This window comes from Orcinus orca, chromosome 5 (genome assembly GCF_937001465.1).
Source record: "Orcinus orca chromosome 5, mOrcOrc1.1, whole genome shotgun sequence".
NCBI classification, from domain to species: domain Eukaryota; kingdom Metazoa; phylum Chordata; class Mammalia; order Artiodactyla; family Delphinidae; genus Orcinus; species Orcinus orca.
Window position 1 is genome coordinate 143,695,403 of NC_064563.1, and position 25,293 is coordinate 143,720,695.

The 25,293-nt window shown below is 45.5% G+C and overlaps 1 protein-coding gene across 1 annotated transcript in view; it reads left to right on the top strand.

Annotated features, from left to right (window-relative positions):
- Positions 1-25,293, top strand: part of PCP4 (Purkinje cell protein 4) — a 56,020-nt gene that overhangs the window by 27,069 nt on the left and 3,658 nt on the right. The gene's annotated exons all lie outside the window — the stretch shown is intronic.

The window sequence follows — 25,293 nt, forward strand, 5'->3', positions numbered from 1 at the left end:
GAAAACTGTGAAGGGCTCAACTTCACAGGAAAGGAGGGTTAAAACTCGCTTCTCTCTCCCTCGTACACAGAGCGCGGTGCTGGACCGGGGGAGGTCCTGGCTCAGTGTCACCGCAGGGATTCACCAGCAGATAACAATAACTAGCAGAGACCAGAGCACTTGCATCCTTGATTCCAGTCTCCACCTCAGCCTTAAATTGTAGGAATGATCATTAAATTTTATGGATGGGGAAACAGACTGGGAGGGAGCAGAAGAGCTGGGATATGGCCAGGAATGGGAAGAGTGTGGACTTGGAAAGAGACAGAGCTGGGAGGAAGCCCAGCTCCCCAGCTTTAGCGGTTGTGATAGAGGGTGACTGGTCATAATGAAAAGTCGCCAAGTAAGTGCCGAGGGTTAGTTATGGTTCTGGTGGGGTTAGGTTCTGGGTGTTCCTACTTTTTCTTAGTTACAAAATGAACACACTTTTTATGGAAAACTACTCCTGCTTCCTGCTGGATGGAATTTAGGCTGGTGTCCGTCCAATTGTGGATAATGCCAATCTCAAAAACCAGCTGTAAAAATTCCTTAGAGCCCTGAAAACAACTTAGGGTCCTCAGTCATGAGTCTGAGTGCGGCCTGAACAAGACTAAGGTACTAGACTCTTCCTCTGTGGTGCGCTCATCTGGGGCCTTGCTGACTCAGCTGCCTGTTTGGCACCGTCGTACTGGACAGGGTCTGTGTGGTGGTGACCGCTGGGATGAAATGGTCATTATATTAATAAGCAGAGGGATTGGTGCCCAAGAATGTCCTGATCAGACCTGGGGGATTGAGGAGGGTGGGGGAGGAAATAAATTCTTTCATAAGCCTTTCACGATGCCCACGGCGTTTCTCATCTTCTCTGTGTGGGCTGTGGTGGGGGTGGGTTATTAACAAGGAGGTCAGGAAGCAGAGAGGAGCAAAATGAGAGCTGCTCAAACAGAGAAGGAAGGACGGCCACACGGGTGCTTCCCGGTTTGCTGGGTTCACAGATTCATATCTGTCTCATCATTGGAGTTCACAGCCATGGAATCTGCCAACCTTGGAATCATTGAATTTAGAGTCAAAAGGCTTCTCAGAGATGCCCTTGTGCAGCAGTTCTCAAGCATTTTCCTCTCACAACTTCTTTCCATTCTTAAAAATTCTTAAAGACCCCTAAGAGCTTCCATTTTTGTTGGCTATATCTATTGATGGTTCCCACATTAGAAATTAAAATGGAGAACTTGTTAAAGGGTTTACTTATTCATTCATTAAAAATAAAGTGACAAACCTATGACATGTTAACATAAATAACATTTAAAAAATAAAAAGTGATGATATTTTCCAAGACAGAAAAAAAAAATGTAGTGGAAAAGTTTTGTATTTTTGCAAATCGCTTTCATGTCTGGCTTCATGGAAGATGCCTGCTTCTCCATGCAATCTGTTGTAATATCACGTGTTGTGTAGCCTCTAGAAAATTCTATGAGAATTTTCTATGTGCACCTATGAGCAGATGAAAATTTAAAAAGCTACTAATACCTTAGTACCATTAAAAAATAATTTTGATTTTGTGGGTTCCCTCAAAGGAAGGAAATGCCCCCAGGGTACCTCATCCACACTTTGAGAACTGCTGCTCTAGGCAACTCCCAGGTCATACAGGAGTTATGGAGTCTGAGATCAAGCAGAGAGGTGACCAAGGCAAGACTAGGTCCTTTGTGCTTGATACATCAGCAGCGCTGTTTTCCCCTGGCATCCACGGGTCCTTCAAAGCAAGTCTACATGCTCTGCTTTGCACCAGAGGGAATTACCAGCTGTTATAGAAGACACTACTTTCTGCTATTCTAAGGCATGAAATTTCCTTCAGATAAAAATTGATCCACTCTAGTGAAAATTGCGTGTGCCTTTTCTGGAGGTATAAAAGTTAATAGAAAGAAAAATATTCAAGGTGCTACGGATAAAACTTTTCTTTATGTAATTCTAGATATTAGAGGATATTCATTTTTGAATAGAAAAAGTTAGAGATTATTTGATAGCTATAAAATAAAGGTGCTGTATACATTCAAATTGCTATTAACATGTTCTGTCTTAATTTCAGATAAAACTGCTCATGTGTGATATACGTACATGGTATTTTATTATAATATTAAGTTTGTGCTTTTGCCTCTAAAGATGGACAAAGACAAAAGTCAGTAACAACCCAACAAAGATTGGGGTAAAGATTTCTAGAAATGGTCTAAAATATGCTTTCCTAAAAATCTAAGTTGTGTAATTCCTTATTCTTAAATTCATAATATGAGACGATCATCTCGGAATTTCTGTTTTAACCTAATATTACATTCCATTGAAATTCAGATTATTTTACTCTGTCATCACGGGTATCTAGAGAGATCTTTTATCTAATGTATATTTCCTATTAATACAAATGAAGCTGCCTACACATGTGGAAGGAACAGGGACCCATGAGAGCAGAAATATAAGGCGTAGACTATCAAAATGTTATAAGGTTGGGATAGTAGTCAATTCATTGTAAAATGAACATCCCTCAATTTTGTTAGTTGACTACAAGCCAAAGTGTTCTTATTTCAAATATTATGAATTTATTTGAGATCTGTAACACAAAGCAATGAAGGCTATGGTAGTGAATTATGGATGACTTGAAATTCTAAATTGGATCAGAGAAGACACAAGTCAGCTACATTAAAACCCCAGCGGGATCTAAAGTCTTGGGCTCTGCTGAAATTTTATTATATTGAGTATTATCTCAAAAGAGCCACTGGCTGGGGATCTGGATTCTTTTAAGATTTATTTTTGTGTTGCTGTTGTTGTTGCCGTGGTATTTGACATATATCTACCCCGTACTATCCAGAACAACCCTGATATTGTCCTTATTCTCCAGGACACCAACTTCTGGATACACAACCCAGCAAAATCCGGATGTTCCTCATCTCACCTGCAGCGTGAAGACATTTTTTTTTCCAGAAATATTAGGGTTGTATTATGTTTTAATTTAAAAAATAAATTCATTAGGATCTTGTTGGTTCAGGGATTTTCATTCCTATATGAACAAAGTACCCTTATGATTTGAGTAGTTTAGGCTAAGGACTTAATTTGTTTCTAGGTATAATGCCCTACTTGAGTGAAACAACAGTTCAGACCTCCAGTTACAGTTCATCTGCTACATTAAATTCAAACATGTTTATAAATACAGACACTACCATCTGAATCTAGATTATTCACCAGTCGTCACCAGTTTGGACACAATCAAAAGATTTTTTTGTAAGACAATAATTTCACTGGGTCTCTTGATTTCTATCTTGATAGTCATCTTTCAGAGAGACTCTAAGAGTTAAATTCCTTTATTGACCTACAAAAATAGGAAAATACTGGAAGTAGAGTGGTTGCTGGGAGACTTCCAATCCGAAGGAAAGATTATAAGTAATAAACTTCTGGTGGAGCTTACTTTCAGAGCTTGGAGGCTTACCGAAGCTAAATTGAATTTCTAAAACTGGAATGGATTTCTTTTGACTTAGTGAACTATGATATGTTTGTTTCCAAAAGTCTGTCTTTGGAGGTGAGAGGCATGTGGACATACCTGAGTTTGATAAGAGAATCCCCCCGCCACCCAATCCAGGCTGTAGGTAAATGCCCAGAAGGAAGGTATCGTTCTGAAATACCATGGGGCTCACCGCCATTGTAGTTTCTTTGAGATGTGAGTAGCCGAGCAAAAACTCAGCACAACTTGAATAGGGGCTTCTTCTTTGGAAAAGAGGTCATGGCTTGAGAAATTTCTAGTAGGTGTGGGATTATGCTAGGAGCACCTAAGATTTGGTTTGCTTTGATATGATTATACAATTACTAACAATGAATAAGATCAAATGTTGTTGTACTGGGTACTCTCCTCTCCTTGATTTGAATAAAACTAAAAATCATACACATTTAAGTTTATCTCACCTTTGGATTTGAGGGAACACACACACACACACACACACACACACACAGAGTAATTTTGTTTTTCTGCTATCAAGTAGGTAGAGAGAGATTTATTCAGAAGGACCGGCATTCATAGGCAGAGAGATACACTAGCATTTATCTGAGGCTGACTTTTCAAATAAGAAATAAAATTCAAATAGTTATTCCCAAAGCACTTTACACACTGCCCACCCCCTTTCCCCCTTGGCTCCAGAGCACGCAGCAGACGCCCCATTTTTTCCCTGTGGTATTCTTGATGACCTTTCTATGTCTATGCATCGACTTGGGCAGATTGTCTGGGGGTTCGTTTAGTCTATCACCTCTCCTTGGTCTGTGGAAGTGTGTGGGGCAAGGTCTTGTGTGCAAGGATGGAAGATCAGCTTGGAGTAGAAAGGGACTGCTTTGGGGCCGGGAACAGAAGGGGACTTACTGTGTGTTTACTACCGCACCCAAGAGAGAAGTTCAGTTCTGGCAGGAGGTGCTGCCGGGCTGGTCTGGTTCCCTGGGCCCAGGGAGGTTAGGATGGAAGGCAAGGGGGGAAATGCGATTTCCAGAAAGGCCATGGAGGGATCATCTCCTGTAACTGCCTGCGGTGGACACATGACTCGGTTCTGCTTCTAATACCAGATGGGATAAATCAGAGTCTGAGACTGGATGGAGAGAATTTGGATGTGTGTCGGTTCTGCAGGCTGCTCAGGGTTCTGGAAGCCAGGGGGCGCTGTGAAGCTCTCCTCCACCCTGAGGATGTAATATGCCAATTCTGCACGAATCTCAGTACGAGTTTAGGTGGAAACTTACCGCGCTGAGCCTCTAAGCCCCTTCAAACAGGGAAAATGATAACCTTGAATGTTGAGCTGCCACAGGTCTCAGAAATGTGCAGGTTAAACTTTCAGAGACGGCATCTGGCTGTGGGAAAAGCACCCCCCTGAGGTAATCAATGACTAGGGTGTGCAACGATTCCCAGGCCAAGAAGCTCTAAATCGGTTTCCTGTTAGAGCGCTAAAACCCGCGTGAAGTCTCGAATTCACCTGGACTGATGTATTGTGTGTGCTGCCCTGAATCCCGAGTCACACAGAGCTTTCGAGGTGAAAAATCGAACGGTTCTGGTCTCTGTCGGGGGTCGCTTGGCCCTTTCTCCCCTTCTTTTTCTGCATTTGAAGTAACCAGAAAAGAAAATTCGAAACAAGAATGGATGAAATACGAACACGGCTTCCAAATACTATTAGCAGGACGTGCCCTTTGTGCTATTGGCTCTGAACTCTCTAAAGAATCTCTGTTCCGGAAGGAAGATGTGGATACACATGTTTGCTTCTGATATTGATCCAGATGAGGAAGGAATGAAACTGGAATTGCTTATGAAGCCTGGCTTTTAATCAGGGTATCCACACACACCTGGTCAATGGGAGATATCGTTCAACAAGTGAATCGATTCTTTGTGAAGGTTATTTTAGGGATTAGTGCTGACAGGGAATTTATTACTGCCGATCTTAGTTACAAGGGTGATTTCCCCCCTTCAGGCTGAGCGTTATAATAACGTTAACGTTCTAGTAATACCTTGGATAAACACGATGCTTCTAATTCAGTGTCTTTGGAGTAAACATGCTTGAAGCATTGTTAATAGACATGGAGCCTTTTACCTGCTCTTGGTTATAATTCTCTACGTCTTTAGGCGTTTGCATAGTTTAAAATGCTCTCACACACAACCGATTCCGTGGCCGACTTGGGAGGTGGGTAGGGGAGGTGATGTCAAGCCAAGTTCCTTGAGAAGTCAGGTGATAGGCCCCAAGGTCACATAAATCACAGGAAAGACAGCAGGTCATCTGGACTGCCATCTAAACACACCAGCTTGTCCCCAAGTTCGCTCCCTCCTGAGTTCTCCTTGACGGGGAGTCTTGGGTGTAAACTGACCACTGGGGTGGGCTGTGGTCTGAGCCCATAGAACTGAAGGAAGTTCACAGACTTACACCTTGGCCAGGCTGGAAACCGTAGTCTCATCAGCACCATCTTTTCATCAGTTTACTTAACTGTTCTCTGGCAAAGAGGTGTGATCACAGGCTAATTACAGGGACAGCCCTGCTGATTTTCAAAACTAAAAAACTGAAGCGATATTCTAATTTGTAGGCTTATCCTTATTTCCTCTTCCCTTCCCTCCTCTCTTCCTGTCTTTTAGAGATTATATGTTACAGCTTTAGACTAACTGAAGATAGAATTTTGCATCATATGGAGAAGGCCCATATGCTTTAGCGAAAATAATGAAGTTATAAATTATGCTGAAAGAATTGCTACTCAACATCTTTTTAAGCCTATGAAGTAGCTTGTACCAGGAAAATGATGATCCGTCTATCCTTTGCCCCGATCAGGAGATAAGAATATTTCCTATTCTGCTTATCAGTTATTTGTACGGACGTAATGCGTCTCAAGTGCTTGAATAGGTTTTGCTCTTTTAAGTAGGTGATACACTGATAATTTTATTTATAGAATTAATTTGCACAGCAAATAGCTTTTCAGAAGAGAGAAACAACTAGAATTTCAGCCTGAGCTACATTTCAGCCTGAGCTAAGATGGTTGAAATTTGTAGGGTTCCTATCAGTGGGTGTATCTGTGATTACAAAGGCATGTAGAAATCCTTTTGAGCAACAGAGTGAGCTGAATTGTCTTCAGAGACTGGACCTCCTCTTAGGCTGGACCTGCTGTCTTATCTGAGTTGTGCAGGAAAAGGAAATCTCCGTGTCTCTGTGATCATCTCCTGGCATCCTTAGAGCACCCACAGAACTCACTCAGACCCGAGGGCAGAAGTCTCCCTGGGTCTCACCAGAAAGTTCTCTGCCAGCGATTCTAGAATGTCACTGTGGGGTGAGCCCCGGGGGACTGTTGTGTGTTTCTGTAAAATCCACGCAACACGATTGATTGGTTTTGTCCAACATTCTTCATCAGTAACGAGTTGGAGTTTCCAATCAATCCTAATTAATTGCCATGATTTGGCCCTGAATTCAGATGATTCAGTCAAGAAATGGTGCTATTTCACTCCAAGTACAATTTTTTATTCTCTCCTAAGTGGGCCCCTCGTGCTCAGGACGTGACCACTTTTCACTAACTTTGGCAAGCTGAGGACAGACTGGCTCTGAGTCCTCTTTTAAAAAAACTTTTAAATTGAAGGATAACTACTCTACAATATTATATAAGTTACAGGTGTACAATAGCAATGGACATTTTTAAAGGTTATACTCCATTTATAGTTATTAGAAAAAGTTGGCTGTATTCCCCGTGTTGGACAGTATACCCTTGTAGCTTTTTTTACACCTAGTAGTTTGAACCTCTTACTCCCCTATCCCTGTATTACCCCTCCCCCCTTCCTCTCCCCACTGGTTACCACTAGTTTGTTCTCTATATCTGTGACTTCTTTTCTGTTACATTCGCTAGTTTGTTGTATTTTTTAGATTCCATGTATAAGTGGTATCATAGAGTATTTATTTGTCTTTCTCTGTCTGACTCATTTCACTCAGCATAACACCCTCCAAGTCCATCCCTGTTGCTGCAAATGGCAAAATTTCATTCTTTTTTATGGATGAATAGTATTCCACTGTGTGTGTGTGTGTGTGTGTGTGTATCTCACATCTTCTTTATCTGGAATCCTCTTTTTAAGAGTGACTTCAAAATGTGATAGTGGGTTTAGCTGGCCCTGCGCTAAAAGCTAGTCTAGCAGACCAGCTGCATCACTGTGGCTTTGCCTCACAGAGGGCAGGTGCCTCCCACTTTGCGGGGAGGCAGGAGAACAAAGGCCGTGAATCACCACAGTGGAGTTTGTCTCGAGGTTGGCATGGTGTCACCCAGCCACAGGCTCTAGAAGACAAACCCCTATAAGCTCATCCTCAGCTGTTCTCTGATTGCTGCCTCTTTACATCTTTGGTTCTCTGCAAAGGACAGGGCTGGCTGTGTCAGTTGTAGGGTCCAGGGAATATTGAAAGCATGGGCTCCTTCTTAAAAATTATTAAGCAGATCATTCAGTCCAGCCCTGGCTCTTCTGAGTGAGGGTCCCTGCACACGTTGCCTGCCGTGCAGCCGGCCCGAGGGATGCCACAGACAAACTCCTTTTTAAAAACAATTCAATATGTATCATTCATTTCACAATATGTTTTTTCCCAGCACTTTCTAAATTGCTACCCTGGTTTAAGCACAGCAGATAGATAATGGGAACTTTTTAGTATGAGAACTGATTTGCATCTAATTAAGTTTCCAAGTCAGGGGTGTAAAACTTCCCTTCTCTTTATACATTCCTTACCTTTTAATGGCCTTGGCGAATATTCCTGGATCACTTTGTATATTGGTTGTGACTCTGTAGGATTTCTGGTTTGGGTTCTGGCTTTGAAGAGGATTAGAGATGGCTACAGAGTCTTCGGCTGGTGGAGAGGGAGTTCTAAATCCCCTCCTCCTGCTTTGGGGCAGCTGGGACTCCTCAGGCCAATAGCACACAGCAGAGGGGAGGCCTGTGAGTTTCCGGGCTGGGACCTTAGGAAACTGGCAGCTTCTGCTTTTTCTCTCTGGGAATGTTTGCTGTGGGAGAAGCCAGTTGCCACTTAAGAAGTCCTGCTACCTTAAACCATGATGCTGTGAGGAAGCCCAGCTAGCTCGTGGGGCAGCCATTTGGAGAGATGCCCACCCAGCCAGTGACTGTGCCAGCTCTCCCCACCCGGCTGACAGATGTGTGGGTGAAGGTCCTCGGGTGACCCCAGCCCCAGGGCCTTCTGGCTGCAACCGTGTGGGTGTCTCCGTCCAAGAGGAGCTCAGCTGAGCTTGCCAACCTACAGAACTGGGGGCAAAGAATACTCAGATCTTGTGCCTAAGCTGCTAATTTGGAGTGATTCATTCCCCGGGAATAGTTAACTGGGACACACGTAACCCACTCATCTTTGCTAACCCATCGGTTGCTTCTCCTTCACTCACTCTGCCCTCCTTCAAGTATATCCTGGATCATTTTCTTTGCCGGTTAGTATAGCATCCCTTCAGAATGCAGACCTTTGGGTCCTTAATAACCAGAAAAGCGATGCTGCAAAACACTCTGGACTCTAGCTTGGTTTTGCTCCTTCATTCATTCATCCATTTATTCAGGAAATATTTGCTAAGCACCTCATATATGTTGGAGATGGTACTCAGAGCTGGGGATGCGATACTTTAGAAAAGCAATGCCGGGAGAGTGAGGTCGGATGTCCTTAGTAACGAATGTATCAGTCATGGTCCCGGGAGGAACTAGAGGGCACCTTCCATGTGAGTAATTCGAGGAGAGTTAACTACCAAGGGACCATTTGCAAAGGTGCGTGCAGGGTTCAGGGAAGCCCACCAAGAACAGCGTAACACCTCAGACTAGAAACCGCAGGGCCTGCAGGGAGGCAAGAGAATCCAGAGAGGGCGCTGTGCGCAGAAGCAGCCTGTGGTCTTCTGAAGGACATAGCTAAGCCTCGGGCAATTTTGCAAACTTCTAGGGTTGCCAGATTCAGCAAATAAAAATACAGAATGCCCAGTTACATTTCAATGTCAGATAAGCAAAAAAAAAAAAAAAAGTATAAGTATATCCCATGGAATAGTTGGAGCATACTTATGCTAAACTTGTTTTTTGTTGTTTATCTGAAATTCAAATTGAACTGAACAGTCTGTATTGTATCTGACAACCCTAGCAGGGAAGGAGGCAAGGGAATAAATACCCAGATCTCGTTCTGTCTGTCTTCTGATTGCCTCTAGGACCACCCTTGGGATGAATCCAACCAAAGCCACAGCACAATGGTTAGGGAAAGGGTGGAGAGTGAATCTGGAGGGGTGAGAGGTGAGAACTGCCTTGCATCTTACCTCTGCACTTCTCCGACTGGGCTGTGGGCCAGGTCACCCATGCCCTTCTCAGTCTTCCCTAATTAAAAATGTAGCCTGTTATACTGTAAGTGATTGCAGCTTTACAAAGACAGAGTAGGAGTGATTTTTGTACCCAAATTCTGGATTGGTTTCAGGACAAAAATAAAAGGAAAGAAAAGAAAAGCAGTCCATCAATATCATCCTTTTATTTTAACTGCGGTGTTGTTGGTTGGCTTAATAATTCTAAAAGAAGGAAAACTGTCAGACCTTTTGGGAACGATGACATATTTGACATTCTTAGAGCAATTAGGCTGTCCCTGTAAAGGTTAATGTGTGTTCACACAGTCAGTTTTAGCCTCCCAGCTCAACTCAGGTGTCATTCAAGGGTCAAGGGAGGTGGCCAGAGATGGGGGGTGCTTACTGGGAATGCAGCCAGGACGGGGGTGAGGCTGGACGCATCTCAGTCCAGTCTCAAGAGAAACCTTATGGAGAGGCCAACCAGAAAAGGGGGTGGGGGGCAGAGCAGGCCTGGTTCCCCCCTGAAGTCAGGGTTATTGGGACAGTAGGGAGAGGACAGCAGCTTACAGCCTCCTGGGGTTTGGGGCCACCAGGGCCCAAATAGGGATGGTGCATGTCCAGACCCCCTCCAGTGAACTGGGGCTGGAAGCCACACCAGTTTCCAGAAAAACTTCTTTCAGTGTGCATGTGGGATCTACTGTGTCAGTGGGTAACTCAGCCAGCCGCCCTGGCCACCAGAAAGGTGGGAGAAGGGGGGCTGCCAGGACTCCAGGTGTCCCCCGGGAGACCTGGACAAACTTCCGTCTGGCCTGGGGCAGGAGTATTGATCTGGGATGGACGGCACCGTGCTCTCCCAGCCAGCGCTGCAGATTAGAGATGCTAACCTTTGCCTTCCCTGTCCTGGGGAGGCATCAAAGAGCAGATTTGCTTTCCTTTTGGTCCCTCTTGGATTCCTGGGTCCCAGAACTTTGAATTAAACTTCAAACTTGTGACTGTGAGATCAGCTGCTTAAAAGAATATGAGAAATGACCATCTCTTTCTTTTAATTAAGTACAAACCAGAACCCAAATCTTCATCCCTCCCCTTCCCCACACAACCAGGGAGATTGTTCTTTCGGGCACAATGGTGAAGATATTTCCCAAAGAAATGAGGATTTGAGCCCCTTTAATATAAGCCAGACTTTGAAACTTCAAGAGGGAAGAAGCAAGACTGTGGGATCATTGAATTAGAAGATAATTATTTATAGACTTCACTTTTTCCAGCACTAAGGTGAAGGAATATTTATTATTATTATTTACAGAAATTGCCACTTAGGAGTGAGAAGGCCAATTACTTGCATATTACTAGATTTAATTTAATAAGACATTAAAAAGTTATATTTTTCTTGAAGATTACCCCCTTTCTCTCAAAAAGCGAACTAAAGAATAGATGCTTCTTATCAACCCTCTGGGATGCTTTTGGGTTCTTGCTACAGCTGTCCTGTTCCAGCTGCCACTTTCCTTCTTCCTGTTGGGATCTAGAATTGAGTCGACCAATGATCAGCTGAAATATGTATTGATTCGACAGAGCCAGACCTGGGGGGCCGCAGGGGAAGGATGGGAAATGGGCAGATGACGAGGTGGCCTTCCTCACAGTATTTATGAGAACACTGCTTCCAGGAACTTACGATTATGCGAAATGGAAGCTCGCTCTATTTCTATGCTTGGCAAGTGGCTTCTTCAGTCTTTCCAAAGCACATTCTTTTCTCTCTACCCTTCCCCCCGTCCCAGACCCTGAAGATAATTGAAAAATTGAACTGCGCTCTGGCATTCATTTAGAAAGCAAAATCTCCTCGGATGTCAGAGGGATGCTTTCGTGGCTTTGGTGCTGATGCGAGGGAAGTCACTCTCCCTTTAGACTCGTCCAATCACAATCAGCTCACAGAGCCAAGCATCCTACATGGCAGGGCCCATTTCCCACAGCACAGTGATCACTAATCGTGCTCATCACAGTGAGATGAGGCTTCTCGTCTCTGGCCTTCCTTAGGCTTCGGGGTTTCGGGGTTTCAGAATTTCAAGGCAAACATGAACCTCTTGGCAGTTTGAATTGATGTGCGCTCACCAAAATTCAATTTCTCACCAGCCCATAAAGACCTTGTTTTTATAGTGAGCTTTAAAGATGAGCTGGGTCATCAGACACAGCCCATGGCGATGCCTGTTGTAGATGACAGTGCATTTTCTGGCTGCTCTAAATGTTCCTCCCAGGTAGTCGCGCTCAGTAATTGTTTCCTAGGAATTTCAAAAGGAATAGAGAAATGTTTAGCATCAAATTTTTGCTGGGTCTATCCATGGAAGAGCTGACACCACATCTGCCTCCTCTGCAGGGCTTTTCCCCTTTCAGTCGATTGCTTTTAAGGTTCTTTACTTTTTAGCCATTCCCCTGATCGCAGAGCTTCTGAACCTGCTCGGCGGCATGGTCTGGCCTGAACACCCCTTCTGTGTCTCAGTTTTCTCGTGAAGTGGGTGGGGGAAGGGTGAATCCCCAGAGTCTCTGGTCCCTCTGCCATTCTATGGTTTGGCCATTTGCTGGCGGCTCACTCACAGTGAATCATTTCACTTTTTTGGTCCCCATGTCCTCTTTGTGGGACGATGTTCTCTTTGGACTCTTGTCTAATTTGGCTACATTCTGATTCTGTCTCTTTTCTGTACACATCGAGGGAATGTTGCCAGTGAGTCCAAAGAAGAAATGAGATGCTATTTCTTGGTGGAAGCAGTAGAGGGGAAAGAAAGTACAGTGGACAGAATCTGAATCAGATTGTCACTGGCTGTGGACATGTGATAACTAACGTTAACTATCTCAACAAAATAGGTTAAAATGGAAAAATACGGCCTTTTGTCTGGACAAACTGCATTTCCGAATGTGGCTTATTTCCGTGGATGTTTCTGTGGTGTTCATTCAGGTTGACAACGAGGCTGCCCGGCTGGGGACCGGCCTCCAGGCAAGGACAGGTGTAGACGACAAGAGTCCATGCATGAAAGGGACACAAAGAGGTGGGTGGCCTCCTAGGGCGAAAATGGACACACCTGTGCACATAAAGAGGCTGCTGTCAGTGCTCCCTTAACCCTTGAAATTAAATTGTTACTGTGATTTTGCAGCCAGAAGGTATTGCAATTTTCTTTTGAAACTTTATAACCATTTCCCTTGTGGGCCAAGCAATGCCACCATTTGCCCTGAATCATTGGAATGGTATGTGAGGTTGTCAGCGGTGTACCCTCCCCAGCCCCATGGCAATTGAATATTGAGTTGCAGCTACTTCTGGAAAATGTCTCACTTGCATTTTCTATCAATCCAGCCCATTGACATCTTAAATGACAACAAGGTGTGCAGGAACGGCACTATAATTTTGAAATCATGAGCTAGATTAGTGTAGGGAAGGCTAGCGTAGGGAAGGCTAGCGTAGGGTCTTTGAAGGCATTGTGAGCGAGCTGCAGATAAGATGTTCAGTCTTTCAGTCTTTTTCTGTTCACACACCTCAGAGGTGAACAAAACAAAACAAAAATCTTGCCAATTCCATATCTGGGCTGGAAGCAGCCTGCTAGGTTGCCCTGGTCATTCACAGCTGGCAGAATAGAAGTCCCTGCTGTGTAGATTTTCAGTTCAGCTTAAAATGACTTTAGTGAAAGGTCAGATGCTATGGCTCTGGGAGCACATTGTTCTTGAGCAGACGGTTAGACTTTTTCTCCCCCCAGCATTAGACTGGTAGACTGGTAGACTTTTTCACCCCCCAGCATTAGACTGGTAGACTGTTAGACTTTTTCTCCCCCCAGCATTAGACTGTTAGACGGTTAGACTTTTTCTCCCCCTAGCATTAGACTGGTAGACTTTTTCTCCCCCTAGCATTCTATCTAAATTGGTTTCTCTCATCAGTTTCTTGTCATCAGCCTCTACTTAATGCTCCCTTGAGCTGCTGCCACCAAAAATGGATATTTTTTCACTGCTTCCATTTTTAATCTAGACAGGAATGCTTCTACTACCTCCGTTGATAATTAGAATGCTTCAAGGGACAATATTTTCATGCTGGTCCTTTGAAAAATTATGTGTTATTAAAAATTTATTTCAAAATTAAATACTGTTTTGATTAGGTTGCCTGACACTGGAAATTGTTTTCTTTTTGGAATTCTTGTAAGAAAAATATTCTGCTTTATTTTTGGTCTGTAAGAACTTCTGGATGGGGGGGAGGGGCCAGATGGTCTCCGTACAAAGTTCAAGGCCTTGCTTTCCTGTCACAGGGTCACATAAAGCCCTGGTTAAGCAGGGCTCGTGGGACCGAGCACAGCCCACAACTGGATTCTTCCCAGGTGTTCTTCACCTGAACCAATAGAGGACTCTGGGGCTTTAGCACATTTCCACTTACCTGGGAAAGCACGTCTTTTTCATTTCTTCTTGGGATTACTCGTCAGAACATTATTATTAAACAATGCTTAAAACTAAAACCCAAACTCTACTGTGAGCTCTTCCTCCCGAATCTGAGACGCTCTGTGGGATTGAGCTACCTCGCCCAGAAATCACATCACTTTATGCTTCCTTGGGTGTTTGATCTTATTCTCTTTTTACATATATGTGAACCCATCTTCCCGGTAAGTAGAATAACGAAGCCCAAAGCTTAAAATGGCTCACGTCCTAAAAGCTCTTTCCAACAAATCAGCAAGCACTTGGTCATGGGCTCTTAAGATAGTGTCACTTTAAAAAAGCAAACAGAAGTGATGTGTTTTTGCCTGAAACCTACAAAATGGGGTGCGGAAGGAAGACTGACACTGTGGGATCAAGAGACCAGAATGTGTTGAGTCTAAACCCACGGGCCGGCAGTTCCTGGAGCTGAATGTGCATCTCTGTTGACATGTAAAGACGCATTTGTGAACAGAGGCTCGCACCGCGATGCAGAGCCCGTCCCTGTCTCAGGACATTTGTGAAGCACAAGGTGCATCACCAGATGGGGAAATCAATGCTGATGGCAGCCTCGGGTTTAAGCTGTTGAGCTGTAATGGGGATTGATCGGTCTGGCTGCAGCTGGACCTGGTAGGTACCGAGCTCTGGCTATGCTTCCCAGACCTGCTTTCAAAGCTTTGCTTCCGAAGTCAAATTCTATATACACAATGGACACATCTGCCCAATAGTCTTGTGCGTCTAAGAAATCTTGTAATCCCTGCAAATCTGCCAAGGAAAACACCTGTCCGCCTGGATTAAAGGCGCAGGTCTGAAGAGCTGGAGCAGTATGTGTCAGGGGAGAGAGCGCACCACCTTGCTCAGTGGCTGGCGGGGGTGGGGGGGTCCAGGAAGGATGCAGAAGCACCTGTGACGCTGCTGGAGAAAGGCCTCTCTAATCTGTCAGTGCCTGCTGCAGAGAGCAAAGGGGAGGAAAAGAGAACCCCGGGTCCAGAGTCTGAAAACAGCTTTGGTCCCTCTCTGGCATCCATGTGATGATTTTCCAACCCACAATGCTGTTTGCTTTCCACGTCATTCACAAAGCTTGGCTAATTTCATGAGAACCCTAAGGCTTGTCTGGCCTTTGTCCTCATCAGCTTTTCTCCTCCGGCTCGGAGTTCTGGAATGCATTCCATCTGCCTTAGCACCTACCTTCCCCCCACCCTTTTTTTTTTCCACTTTTTATTTTATATTGGAGTATAGTTGGTTAACAATGTTGTGTTAGTTTCAGGTGTACAGCAAAGTGATTCAGTTATACATACCCATGTATCTATTCCTTTTCAAATTCTTTTCTCATTTAGGTTATTACAGAATACTGAGCAGAGTTCCCTGTGCTCTAAAGTAGGTCCTTGTTGGTTATCTATATTAAATATAGCAGTGTGTACGTCAATTCCAAACTCCTTTAACTATCCCTTCTCCCCACCATTATCCCCTGATAACCATAAGTTCCTTCTCTAAGTCCATGATTCTGTTTCTGTTTTGTGAATAAGTTCATTTGTATCAATTTTTCTTTTTTAGATTCTGCATATAAGTGATATCATACTATGTTTCTTTTTCTCTGTCTGACTTACTTCAGTCAGTATGACAACTTCTAGGTCCATCCATGTTGCTGCAGATGGCATTATTTCATTCTTTTTTATGGCTGAGTAATATTCCATTGTATATATGCACCACATCTTCTTTATCCATTCTTCTGTCGATGGACATTTAGGTTGCTTCCATGTCTTGACTACTGTTTACGGCACTGCAATGAACACTGGGGTGCATGTATCCTTTTGGACCATGTTTTTCTCTGGGTATGTGCCCAGGAGTGGGATTGCAGGGTCATATGGTAGCTCTATTTTTAGTTTCTTAAGGAACCTCCATACTGTTTTCCATAGCGGCTGTACCAATTTACATTCCCACCAACAGTGCAAAAGGGTTCCCTTCTCTTCAAGCCCTCTCCAGCATTTATCGTTTGTGGATTTTTTGACGATAGCCATTCTGATTTGTGTGAGGTGATACCTACCTTCCCCCTTCAAATCAAATTCTCTAGAATGATGCAGTGAGGGGAGTTAGAAATTCGATGGGGTCAAGGGAGGTTTTTTACTATTAATTAGGTGCATTAATGCTGCTTTGAAGCTACTTGAACATGTCCCGTGATTATGATTGCATTTGACTTTTCTTTCATTTCAAACTTGGGAACTTTAGAAAATTCTCTATATTGGTGAAATTTTCAGAATTTAATCCTTTAAAGCTGGTATTTTGAAGTTTAGACGCTGGGGCAAAAGTGAGTCTGAGAAGGTTCCACCCTTCTGAAGTGGTAAAACCAGGTAACATAAATGAAAGGAAAACCCTCCAATTATTTCAAAGCTCTGAAACGAAGAGAAAAAAATGGACCTGAGGCAGAATGGAAGGAGTGGGCCAAAACCTGGTTGGGGAGAATGCCTTCCTAGGAGCTCCACCTAGCTCATGTTCATTTCTTAAATTTTCAAGCACTTGAAAAGCTACATACTTTCAAAAGCTAGAAGGGGAAGGGTATGGCGAGAGAAGCTGATGCCCCATGAGGAGAAAAGGAGAGATGAAGCAGGGAAACCTGCGAGTGATGGTTGGCAAAGGTTACTGGATATGCAGGCAATATTTCTGCAAAAACCCCTGAGGTTTTTAAAGTATTAAGTGCTATAAAGAAATGGCCAGCCATATCAGAAATTGGACAGATGTATATATCAGAAGAACAAGCATGTAGTTAAGTGAAGACAATGAAGCCATACTATGCACAGGGATGTGTATTTGAATTTGTTATCAGCTTGAAACAAAATGCTTTTAAATGAACTATACCCTTATAAGGACATATGTGTTAGTAGATGAGGTTTATCTATAAGCAGCTGAAACCCTAAGATAACAACGGCTTAAACAAAAATGGTTATTCCTCTCTCATACAAAAGGAATCTAGAGGTAGGTAGTCGAGGGCAGTCAGGATAATTTCAAGGAACATCAAGCATCTGTATTACTGTTTTGCTATCCTTAGCATAAGGCTTATGGTCCAAAATAGTTGCCCGAGCACCAGCCATTTCATCTGCATTCCAGCTAGTAGGGAGCAGATAGGAATAAGTAAAAAGGGCAAAGGGTTAGCTTTCTTTTAATGAGATTTCTTTCTTTCTACTCACATTGCATTGATCAGAACCTAGGTCACCCAACAGTAAGGAGGATAAAAAGCTTATTCTGGGTAACCATGTGCCCAGCACCAAATCAGGGGTTTTATAACTAAGAAAAAGGGGGTCAATAGAGGCAAGAAATCAACTCGGCCACAACACATTTCTACTAGTGGAGTTTCTTGAGCACTTACATACCTGGCTGGCTTGCATGGAGGGCAGGTCTAAGGTGTTAGATGACTCATAAGTTCTCCACATTCCCCTTACCCCTAATCAGCTTGAAGTCTTCAGAGTGTGAAGGAGGGAAAACGGGGGCTTTTCTGAGAGGTCTGCTGTTAAGTGAGTTAGCTGCTGATTCCTGGGAAGGAATTTTCACCACGTACTCCGAAGAGGAAAGAAACATCTGAAGTGTGATCCTTGTGTCCGACAGGTTCTTATTTACCTACTTTCATTCAAGTTATTCTCCAGCACATAGTAAAGAATTTTCTATGTAAATAAAATGAAAGCCTGCTATCTGATGTCAACCCTTTCCTTACACAACTCCCCTCTCCTCCCACAGCCCCACATAAGCTAGGTGTGCCTGTAGGAAGGAGATGGTGGCACAGACAGCAGAATCCACTCTTGCTAGATTCAGCTGAAAGGGGTTTATTACAGGTTATCGGTGCCTTGCAGAATTTCTGGGAGGCAGAGAACCCAGCCCTGGCTGTGCACAGCCAGGAACAATGCATACGGAAACACTCAACCACATGGCAAGTTCTTCCAGCAGAAGCCCTTCTACTGCTGCTGCTGCCCGGCCCTTGGAACTGGGCACAGGATGCTTGATGTTTGCCGACTGCCCTGGCGAAACACTGTGGATGCCTCTGCCTCTGTGTCTGCCAGACGGGGCCTCTTCCTATGTTTGGTTGCCTCCGCTGGGTTCACTTCTGCCTTCTCAGATCCTGCCACGCTGCACCTATTGGGCTGGCCCTTCGCCTGGGTGGCAGAATTCTGCTCCCAGGACACCTGTGGTGGAGGGAGAAGGTGGAAAGAGAGGGTACTGGGCAACCCAGCCTGTAGGCCCCCATCTATTACCACCAGGGGATAACCCTGAATTTGTCATTGCTCTTTACACATTACAAAGCAGCCAGTGCACACTCTCTTGTAAACGTCTTGAGACAGAAACAAGCCTTGATTCATGATCACGCCCATTTCAAACACAGGGGAGGATGTGAACCTCAGAAAGGCAAATCTGACCACACTCAGTCAGCTGGAACTTGAATTTGAGGCTTCTCTAGCGAAGCTGTTTCTTATCATATCTCATCGCCTTTATTTTTTTCCTAGAAAATGGAGACATTTTGGCTAGTGTCATGGGCTGAATTATATGTCCTAAATTTCATCTGTTGAAACCCTAACCCCTAGTGCTTCAGAATGTGACTGTATTTAGAAATATGGCCTTTAGAGAGGTAATGAATGTAAAATGAGCTCATTAGGGTGGGCCTTAATCCAAGATGCCTGGTGTCATTAGAAGAAGAAATCAGGACACAGGTACACATAGAGGGAAGAGCGTGTGAAGACACAGTGAGAAGACGGCCGTCTACATGCCAGGGAGAGAGCCCTCAGAGGAGCCAAGCCTGCCCACACCTTGACCTTGGACTTCCAACCTCCAGGACTGGAGCCAATAAATGTCTGCTGTGTAAGCTGCACTGTCTGTGGTGGTTTGTTAAGGCAGCCCTAGCAGACTAATACAGCTAGGAAACCGATTTTGCCTTTCCAATAGAAAAACTTTTTTCAACGATATTTATATCGTTTTTTGGTTCTCTTCCTAGACTTAATGAGTTTGGGGAAATTTTTGGTCTCACCAGTGCTTATTCTTTTCCATTGATTCCCACAGATGTGCACTTATCTGATTACCTAAATGCCACAGCTGGGTAGTCATCTGAGCAAGGTACATCCAGGTAGGGGCCAGAGAAATGGGATTATGGGAGAGAGAGGCTTCATATTACCAAAGCCTGATGGGAACAGTGGAGGCTGTGGGTTTCAGAAGGCCTCTATTTTAGGACAAAAGAGAATTTCTCTCTCTTGGAAAAAGCTGTAAGTACCAAAAGGGCGCTAACTTGGTAAATGCAAAGTTAGGAGAAATGGGAAATGTGTTTTCATTTGATGCGAGAGAGAACACTGCAGTTGTGGAAAGCCACCCCCTTGCCTGCCGCCGCTAATGCCTGACCCTGCTCATTAGTCTCTGCCGCTTAGCACAGAACTGGAAAATTGCAATTCTCCGCACCAGCAGCCTCCATTCAATAAATCCTGAGCCAGCGGGCAGGAGCGAGAAATCGCCCAGAGCTCGGAGCTCGGAGCTGGCTTGCTGGGATTCCATGCTCCCGCCCAGCAAGGGAGGCACTGTTTTAACTCAGGAACAACTGGCTGAGGATGCTGTGGCCTCTTCCTGTTCATTTCCAGCTTTTTAAAGAATGTGTTGTCTTTGTTTTTATTGGCATTTCATGAAATGGCTCTCTGTGTCAACATCGTGATGAACTAGGTATACCAATTTATTTTTATTATTATTTTTTTCCCAGGAGGAATTGACCTTTTCCCTAACGCTAGCTGCCTTGTTCTCTGGATGTATTTTGATCCAATTTGAGGCTTAAAGGATAAACATTCCAATTATTACTTTTCTTATTTGTCCCTTTACTTTTCCTGCCTGGAGGGCTGGGTTTGGATCCTTACGAAGGAAGCCATGCTGGCTGTCCTTGGGCCACTCGGTGGTAGCCCTGGTCTGGAGAGGGTCAGTGGCCAGCTCTCAGGGTCCCCAGGAGCCCGAACACAATGTGTCAGTTAGCTTATATGTATCGAGGGCAACCCAACTGACAAACGTTAATTCTTTCCAAGTTAACATTATTCTTTGAAAGAAGGTAGGACATTCTAAGAAATTTGGCATTAAAATACCCCGTTTGCAGGGCATACTAAGTTAAATGACTGTTATTTCTTGATGGCGTGCTAAAATTTAGGTCCTTTTATAGTACGCTCTGTGCTTTGCCTCCTAATCAAGGCAAACTCCTACTCAGGACAATTATATCCCAATTTACTGCTTATGTGCAAATTTCTGATCGACAGGATTAGGCCTTAGGAGGTAATATGTTTCTAGAAAATAAATCCTAAAATATGGAGGGTTATAAATGTGTAAACAAAAGCCTTTACCTCTGTGCGTGTGTGTGTGTGTGTGTGTGTGTGTGTGCGCGCGCGCACGCACACAAGCCCCTGGGTTCACGAATTACTGCCGGTATCTTTAGGCAATGACTTTGCCTCATTGTAAACAAATGTGAGAGTTCCTTTGATCAAGCGTGGTGGTTAATATGATATATTTTGGAATGATGCTGAATTTCCAACTTTTAAAATCATATCCTGAGCTGTTGCAGGATCCATGAGTAGCTCTGTTATACCTTGGATGACTACATGTCTGTTAATTTCTACAGAATTTATGCTAATTATTTGAAGTCTGCCACTTTGATGGTAACTGCGTGGATGAAGAATACTTTTTCAACAAGTGAAGAATAATCTTTCAAAAAGTGTTTTCTCATTGGTGAAGGGCCCCTGCCCCCCGCTCCCAATCTGGGCAGGTGGGTGTGAGGTTCGCTTTGGGTTCGGGCCTCCTCCCTCCGCTCTGTCCCCTTCCCAGAGACCTTACCTGGCCACCTTAAAGCATGCACACTCGCTCTCCCACTTAGCACCCTGCTTTATTTTTGAAATTTCTGAAATTCTAATACTTACCCATGAATTTACCTTTTTATTTTCTCTTTTCTCAGGAGAGCAGGGTTTTGTGCTTGCGCTCTGTTTTCTCACAGCCCCTAGAACAGTGATGGGCCTGTACGAGGCCTTGCAGGTCATTTGCCGAACGACAGAATTTGGTATAAATTCTCCTGGACCACCTAGTAAACAGGCAGATTTTCCAAACTGGTAGATGGTACCATGTGTTTAGACTTGGACTATTTAAGATTTCTTTTTCCCCCTAAGCAACATTAACTGGTCCATACAGAAGGCTGTCATCTTGGCCTCTGTCTAAGGCCCTGAAAGTAACAACATCCTGGGGAATAAAAACAAGACCTGGATTCTGAATCAGCCCATGGCCAGCACTCACTGGGTGCTCTTGGGTGAGGCACCTTACGGTCTCTGAGCCTTTGTAAAATGGGGACGGTGGATATCCCCCGCAGCTCTCATAAATGTTTGCAGAAGCCAGACAAGGCACAGAATGCAAAGTTGCTTTAAAACCTAGAGAGCCCCAAAGTTAGATTAGGTCTGAATTGTGCCTCCCCCCAAATTCCTATGCTGAAGCCCTGACCCCCTGCCGCCCCCCAACTGCCATTGTCCCTCAGAAGGTGACTGTGTTTGGATATAGTGCCTTTGAAGAGGTGATTCAGTTAAAATGAGGTCATCAGGGTGGGTTCTAATCCAATCTGACTGGTGTCCTTATAAGAAGAGGAAGAGACCCCAGACCATGTGAGAACATGGCAAGAAGGCAGCCGTCTACAAGCCAAGGAGGGAGGCCTCAGGAGAAACCACAGCATCTGACACCTTGGTCTCGGGCTTCCAGGCTCCAGAACTGTAAAAAAAAAAAAAAGAAGTCTGTTGTTTAAGGCACCCAGTCTGTGGCATTTCATAATGGCAGCCCTACTGGTTAATACAGCTGCTCAGTAAGAAATTTTGATGGGCTGTAGGGATGATCTGTGTTTATCAGTTCACACTCTGTGTTTATCATGCAAAGAGGATTGTAGTCTATCAAACCGTTCTCCCATTGGATGGATTTTCATGACAGCATCATAGACTTGTCATATCCATTTGGGATTGTCTTTACCCGGTAGCAGTTCCTTTCTTTGATATTTATGATTCTCGATTTTCCATTTGCCATCAAACGATCTGTAAAAGAAAATCCACTTACGTCTAGGAAGGAAGATCCGTTTAATGCTCAGGGAAGACTGGTTCTTAACATAACGACATCTTTAAGAAGGGCTACCTCAACGTTTCTCCTATGATATAATAAAATGAAAACCAGCAGGGCCATTCCCTGTCTCAGTTTCTGCAAGGAAAAGGCAATATCTCAGGAAAATGGTGTAAGGAATACCTAGAGCCGTGCAAAGTATAGATCTGAATAGGACTGGATGTTTTCCTGGTGGGGAGGTCATGGCAGCGCTGAATCCTGAGACATCCCAAGCCCCAGGGAGCACCATTTTTTCATCAGGCTGGGGCCATCGGCAGTGCTCTGTGTTGTGCCTGGGTTGTTTGATGAAGTGTCTTCCCAGGGAGGAAAGTCTAATTGCTTGGGACGCTTTTGCAGCTGTGCCTTTTGTTCTCAGAGACAAGATAGATGGGGACACGGAGAGATGGATAACGGGTAGGTAGACGGATACTGTGGTGGAAACAGTCAGCTGTCCCGCCTGATAGGTTTTTTTTTTTTTTTTTGCGGTCCGCGGGCCTCTCACTGTTGTGGCCTCTCCCGTCACGGAGCACAGGCTCCGGACTCGCAGGCTCAGCGGCCACGGCTCACGGGCCCAGCCGCTCCGCGGCATGTGGGATCTTCCCGGACCGGGGCATGAACCCGTGTCCCGTGCATCTGCAGGCGGACTCCCAACCACTGTGCCACCAGGGAAGCCCCTGCCTGATAGGTTTTAATCCTCACCTCCTCAGACTGCCTCATGTCTCTGAGACCAGATGCTCCAGGCAATGGGCCTGAAGGTCTGTGGGGGGCCCTGGAACATGGTAGTTGGGGTCCTACTCACACCTCCTGAGCTCTACTGTCAGGAAGTGGGTTTTCCTCTCATTCTCCAGGGGAGTTGGCAATTGCTATCTTTTTGTATCACACCAGTGGATTGGAATAAATAATCTGTTGACCATTCTCCTGGTAAGCTTTAGAACTCCTTCGTGGAGGGACATACAGAAATGATCGAATTCCAGGACCCCAGACAGATACAGGTGATAAGAACTGCTCAGTTCCCGGCAGTTTACAAGGCGCTCAGCCTCAAAAGCCACCGCCAGGAACTGAGCGGGATGTGTTTTGTCCACGTCAGGCATCAGGACCCTGAATAAAAACGTCAGGTGCAGCCCACACAGTGCAGATGTGAGCTGCAGCAGAGGACAAGCCGGGTGGCTGCAGGGAGATTTGGAAATGAAGACGGCTCAGGTCCCCTGCACAGCTCACCGAGGTCTACTGTCCCTTCTGATGGAGAAGCTGTGCAGAGCCCGGTGCCCTCAGGGCCTCCCAGCGGCAGGGACTGGCACCGCCCTTCTTCTGCACTCTCCCAGGTGTCTATTCACGGGACCTGGGGGTCCTCTTTAGGTGGAGGAGTCTCTGTGCTTTGTGCTGCTGAGCAGGGACCGTCCCAACAAACACAAGCCCAGCAAATGCCACAGGCCACCTGAGGGGCCTGATGCCTTGACGCCCCTGCCGGGCTGTGTTTGGAGGTTGCATGGCCGGCCCTGCTGGACAGCATCCCTTCCCCTTCGCATTGGGGCCCAAGCACCCGTAAGTCTCACCACTGAGCAGATGCAGGGCCCTGGCCGGGCTGGAGAACCACGTGACTGTCCACAGCCGTCTCTGACGTAGCAAGGCCTGCCCGTCACAACTGGGCCTGCATGCAATTTACACCATGGCCTGGATTTGCACATGACACTGGTGACTAGGTGCAGCAGGCTTTTAAAAAGGTTTTTTAAAAATTCTTTTGGTCGTGCTGTGCGGCTTGTGGGATCTCAGCTCCCAGACCAGGGACTGACCCTGGGTCACGGCAGTGGAAGCCCAGAATCCTAACCACTAGGCCACCAGGGAACTCCCGGAGCAGGCTTTTAAAAAAATATTTTTACTTCTCCATTTTTGAGATGAGCAAACTGAGACTCAGAGAAGCGAGGAACCTTCCTGAGAGCCACAGAGCAGGCAGAGACACCCCCAATCCACCTCGCCTTGACCCACAGCCCTGCTTCTGCCAGCAGCCTCATCCGGGCCGGGAGGGTCTGATGGTTGGGACGGAGTCAGCTCCATCCGCCAGGGAGCTGGAGGGCTCTGTCTGCCTGACGTGAGGCCTGCCTTTTGTTTATTCTCTGACATGGTGCTGGTGGCAGGCACTGCTCTGGGCATGGAGGGGCTTAGCCCACCTGGGGCTCCCTGGCATGAGAATCCACCATCAGTGGGAGTATTGGAAGATGCCCACCTCTGCACGCCTGGGCACCCCTTCTCCCACCAGGGCCCTGACCATCCCCTATAACCCTTTAGACAATGCTTCCTGACGTCATTCCAAGTGGCCACATTTTCCATCTGAGAGAGGAACCTCACCTCTTCCTCACCATGTCACCTAGGTCAATGCCCCACGGAGGCTTTGCCGTGGCACCTCCCAGTCTCCTCCTCGAGAGGCCATGTGGTGGAAGAGGGGCTGAGGACCCCCTGCCACGTGGAAATGAAACGGTTCCCACCCAGTGTGAGTGACTTGGTGTAGTCCTCCAGGAAAGGCCTGCACTGGACAGCCGCCTGCCTTATTGATTAACGGACTCACTTGCAATCATTGGTTACTCATGGAACACCTACGATGTGCCGAGCCCTGGCTGAGCCACTGGAACAAGGCAGGTGATGTCCCTGCCCTTACGGAGCTCATGCTGTAGTGGGACAATGGACCACAAAGTAGGGAGGAGAGCAGGAAGTAGAATAAGATAGTGATCGCCCCAAGAAGAGCCACAATGCAGTGGGGGGAGGGGATGGGGTGGGCCCTGGAGGGAGCACACCCTCCTGGGGCCCTTCCTGTCCCCAGCGGGCATGGCTGAGGTCCTACCTCTGGGTCTCAGCTGCTGCTGGTGGTAGGCATCTCTCCTCTGCCCTGGAGTGACGGGGAAGGGAGGCTTTCGTATGGCCACCCTGCACCCTCCGTGGTCA